This window comes from Suncus etruscus, chromosome 15 (assembly GCF_024139225.1).
Source record: "Suncus etruscus isolate mSunEtr1 chromosome 15, mSunEtr1.pri.cur, whole genome shotgun sequence".
Lineage (NCBI taxonomy): Eukaryota > Metazoa > Chordata > Mammalia > Eulipotyphla > Soricidae > Suncus > Suncus etruscus.
The window spans coordinates 38,566,177-38,571,609 of record NC_064862.1 but is presented as its reverse complement, the minus strand read 5'-3'; the positions used below and the strand labels follow the sequence as shown (position 1 = coordinate 38,571,609).

Here is a 5,433-nt window from a genome sequence, read left to right as displayed (position 1 = left end):
GAAATGTACTTTATAAAACACTCCAACTTTGTTTTTTTTTTTTTACTGGATTATACGTTTTTAAGTACTACATTCAGAACATAGGTAGGCATGTATATATAAAAATTAATTTTGTCGGGTGGAATGGGAGATGAGAGTGTGTGGTGGGGTTCAATGATGCCTCTCCGGGATCGGACCAGGGTCGACCCAGGTTTGGTCAAGGGATTATGCATGTGTGTGTGTGTGTGTGTGTGTGTGTGTGTGTTGTGTGTGTGTGTGTGTGTGTGTGTGTAGGGAAGGATGACCACGCTGTCACTGAAAGACCTCAACTTTGGCCAGGTAGTGACCTACCTGAGCGAGTTCCTGCAGGTGGCAGTGCACCTGATCCTCTATGTGTGGGAGATCTACCCGGTGGGCATCTTTCAGAAGTGCAAGAAGTACAATATGCTGGTGCAAATGTCCTGTCACTCAGAGCTGAACAAATACATTCAGGACACGCTTGCTATACTGTGTCATGTCACTGCTGGAGAAGAACGCCGTGGAGAAGGTGGTGGTGGTGATTTTGGACAAAGAGCATCGCCCAGTGAAGAAATTCGTCTTTGGGGTCACCCAGCCTACCTTGCTGTTCATCAATTCCGAATCGCTGCTGTCACACGTGAAGCAGCTGCTCCGAGCATGTAGTCCTGGATTATACATAATCCCCCAGGCCATACATTCACAGTCTTGGTGCACACGTGAGAAGCTGCCATTCGGAACATGGAGAAGGAAGATCCAGATCATCAAGGACTTCCCCCTGGATCCTGGCTGATGAGCAGGATGCCTACATGCATCAACCTTCGCTGATGCCCCTGAAAATAATGACTTCAGACATCTTAAAGATATTGCTCTATGTGGAAGAACGTGCTCATAAAAGCAGCTGAGGATGCATGCTCCCCACTGCTGCCTTGTTTGTCTCCTTTGAGGGCCTCTGCCAGGGTGAAGCTGCGAGACCCCCGATTCCAAGTGCTTTTTACTGCTTCTGTGTCTAGACTGGACCACCCCGCCGCCACAACATGCCACAACACTGGGGCTGCACCGAGGCCTTTTCCCAGGAGGGCACTGTGGGGTGCTGGGACCTCGATTTCTCAGCCTTCCTGGGTTTGCTGGCCAGCACTGTTTGTCTCCCAACACTGCTCTGTAAGTTGTTTCAATAAAGGAGCTCTAGGGGCTGAAAAAAATTAATTTTGTGTGTTTTGTGGTAGATTCTATAAAATAGAATCATTGGATCACATAAAACTCTATTTCTATTTAAGAACTATTCATACTTAGTACAGTTAGGCTATGCAAACAAGTTAAAAGTGCAAAGCAAACCAGAATGGCTTAATCTGTTGTCTCTCGTCCACATATACTTTAATATATTCAATATTATTGTAGATAAATTAAATTTAAATTGTATTTAAATAGTATTTAAATGTATTGTAGATAAGTTAAATTATTTTTATTCATAATCAAGTTGAAATAGTTTAAATGTTTGCACTTCAATTTATGTTTATTTGAGGTCAATATGAAAGTGATCATTTGAATAATTTCCTTAGAGTTAACTTATGGCCTATAAGGTTATGGAATTAAACAAAACTAGACTAGTGAAGTAAACAAGAATAGGGATAAACACAAAACAAAAGATTAGAGAAAACTAAGTATGAATTGGAGACCATGTTATCAGTAAAAAATCTTACCATACTGGACAAGGACTGGGTGCTGAACAGAGAGAAAGTGATAGGCATGTTCCCCCTTCATTTACAATACTGCAAACTGTCTAAAATGAAATAAAGGGGAGAGTGAAGGATAGAGAAAGAGAGAGAGAGAGAAAGAAAGAAAATTCTTGCCTCAGAGGAGACAGGCAGTAAATATGCTTTGTTGAAGAGTGGTATACATTCCAGGACTGAAACTCAATGGGAAAAACTATAACCTTGGTGTTTAAATAAAAGGAAAAATGAAAGAATTGACTCTGTATAGAACAATGCAGTATCTAAGTTTTTTTCACTATTTTTTCCCTCTTACATATTCCTTAGAAATGTCTAGGCTCCCATTGCTCAATTCTTTCCAAGATTATAATTTTCTTTAGTTGGATTATAGGGTATTTTCTAAAAAAATTATATGGTTGACACAGATACTAATAGATACTAATAGGAGCTTCCTATTATTTTTAGACAAAAACTTGTTGCTTTTCTTTCTTTCTGGGGCAACTCTTTAACCTTCTTTTTATTCCATTGATTGTTTTTATCTCTGTCTGCCTTCTTGTATTGGACACTGTTGTATAGGGCAATGCACTGCAGCAGCTGTCTCATTTATGTAATTGTACAGATGTTCAGAGAGACAGGATTGTGAACATAATTATTCCTAGCTGTAAATAAAATTTGTATTGTGTTTTTCAAGATAATTTTTTCTACGCTTTTTATTCAGATAGTTTCAAAAATGTTATTGTCTAAAAAGCAATTTATTTTCACACTTATTTTCCCTCTCATCATAAAATGTAAAACTATCACATAAAAACTATCACATATCACATATAAAACTCACACAAAACTTTATTAAATTTTGCTAATTATAGTTATTTATCTTATTCATCTATTTTAAAGCTATAACACTTTAATGTATTCTATGAACATTAACAAAGGAAACTGAATATCAACAGAAAACAAATTACAAAATAACTGTATACTCCCAAATGGCAAGTACTGTATCTTATTCAATATAGTTCTATTACAGTCCTAGGAGGGTGCTTGAAAACCACACACACATATGTATCTATAAGTTACATTACAATCCTTTGAAAATGTGTCCTATATTAAAGTGTGATTAGTATTAAATTTATATGAAATTCCATTTTACCCTAATTATGATTTGATTATCAACATTTCTGGTTTTAGTTTTAAGTTTTTATGTCATAATTTAACTTTGTAACACTAATGGATCTTTCTCAATATAGCATTAGAAAAAGTAAGCCATATATATATATATATATATATATATATGTTTTAATTATTTAAGTTGTGAAACTTTTAGAGGTCTTTAAGTGATGAATCAGCTAAATGTTAATGATTACCAACTAGTTCTGGTAATTAACAAGTTATACTATAGATTCAGTAAGTTTCACACATATTGGTTCATCTAATCCTTAAGACAGCTCCATGTTATGCATACTCTGCCATGTTTTTGTAGATAAACTTACCAAAATTAATAATTATAGAAGAACTATGTGGAATTCCAGATTGAAGTATATCTCAGTTTAAAAATGTCATCATTCATTCAAAGCTGAAATTATTGATATTAAATTTCGTAATAAGATCTATGTCTTTGAGAATATCCAGGCTGTTTTCTAAATGCATTAATTCTAAATTGGAAATAACAAGAGAAGATCAAGACATTTAAAAAAATAATTCCTGGGGCTGGAGAGATAGCATGGAGATAAAGCATTTGCCTTGCATCCAAAAGGTCAGTGGTTTGAATCCTGGCATCCCATAAGGTCCCCTGAGCCTGAGTTCCTGAGCCAGGAGTGATTTCTGAGCATAGAGCCAGGAGTAACCCCTGAGCACTGCTAGGTCTGATTCATAAACCAAAAAAAAAAAAAATTTTTTTTTATTCTGTGCCTCAGAAAATCAAAAACTTTGGTATCACTTTAACTGAAGTGGTGAATAAGGTAAAAGAGGTGAAAGAACTATACAAAGTTCAAAACACTGCTTCAAGAAATAAAAGTGCAAAATACTGCTTCAAGAAATAAAAGAGGACACAGGAAATGAAGATAATATCCTGTTCATGAATTGGGAGGATTAACATAATTAAAATGGCAATAATTTCCAAAGCATTGTGCTAATTTAATGCTATTCCTATGAGAATTCCTATGACATTTTTAAATAAGTGGATCAAACACTCTTGAATTTCTTTTGAAACAATAAATCTCCACAATATCTAAAGCAATACTTGGGAAAATGAAGATGCAGGCATTTGTTTCCCCAACCTCAAACTCTATTAAAAGCAATGCTCATTAAAACATCATGGTGTGTAAATAAAGATAGAAACTCACATCAGTGGAATAGACTTAAATATTATGAGGGCTAACCCCAGAGTATATATCCAATTTATAATTTGATAAATGGGAAATAAACACAATGTGAAGAAAAGAAAGCCTCATCAACAAGCTATGTTTGGAAAATTTGTCAACTAATACAAAAAAGTCAGCTCAGACCGCTCTTTAACACCATGCACAAAGGTAAATTGAAATGAATTTAATTCATTTATTAATAAGAAATAAGACCTTGATATTAGATCTGAAACCATAGGTAAAATAAAGAAAAATATAGAAAGCATGCCACTGAAGCTAAAGTCATCTTGACTGATAAAACAACACTGTCCATGAAAGTGTAAGAAAATATCAATAAATGGGACTACTTTAAATTTAGAAGCTTCTGCACTTCAACAGAAATAGTGATTAAGATACAAAGACTACCCATGGAGTGGGAGAAACTATTAACCTGTACCAATCAAATGAGGGGTTAATATCTAAGATATAAGGAATAATGATAGAACTACCAAGAAAAAGAAATCTAACTTCATTCAAAAAACTGGGGAAAAAATGAACAGATATCTTCTCAAAGAAAAATAGATGGCCAAATTGCACATAAAAATGTTCCACATCATTAATCATAGCAAATCAGAATGACAATGTGGTATCATCTCACACCACAGAGTTTGGCACACGTTAAAAAGACCAAAAGCAATCAGAGCTGGCATAAATGCAGGTATAAGGGAACTCTTATTCACTAATGGTGGGAATGTAGTTCAGCCTTTCTGAAGAACAATATGAATAGTACTCAAAAAACTAGATATTGAGCTCCCATATTATCTAGCAAGACCAATTCTAGGAACATACACTAGGAACCTTAAGACACTATTTAGAAAAGCTCTCTGCATTCCTATGTTCATCACAGCTGTATTTACACTAGCCAGAATCTACACCATCCCAGTTCCCAAGAATATATGAGTGGTAAAGAAACTGCTACACCCTTACAATGAAATACTCTGCAGTTGATAAGGAAATGATGAAATTTGCCTATACTTTGATGGATGCGGGGAGTATTATGCTGTGTGAAATGAGTCAGAGGAAAAGATATAGAATAATCTCACTCATTTGTGGATATAATAAAACCAAATGATCATATGGTAATAATATCCAGAGACAATAGATGTGGGGTCCAGTGGGCCCAATTCATGGTAGAAAGTTTTCTACAAAGAGCAGTGAATGCAATTAGGAAAGAGCAAGATTCACTATGACAATGTTAGTTGGAAATCATCACTTTGGTTAAGAAAGTGAAAGTTGAGAAATTGATAAGCATGTATCCTCTCATTAACAGTAGTGCAAGCCACAGTGACAAAAACAGATAGAGAGACAGAGAGAGAAATAAGAGAGAGAGGCAG

The 5,433-nt window shown here is 35.2% G+C and overlaps 1 pseudogene; it reads left to right on the top strand.

Moving 5' to 3' along the window:
* Positions 1 to 279: 279 nt before the first annotated feature.
* On the top strand, positions 280 to 899 carry LOC126030772 (mitotic spindle assembly checkpoint protein MAD2B-like; annotated as a pseudogene).
* The last annotated feature ends 4,534 nt before the right edge of the window (positions 900 to 5,433 follow it).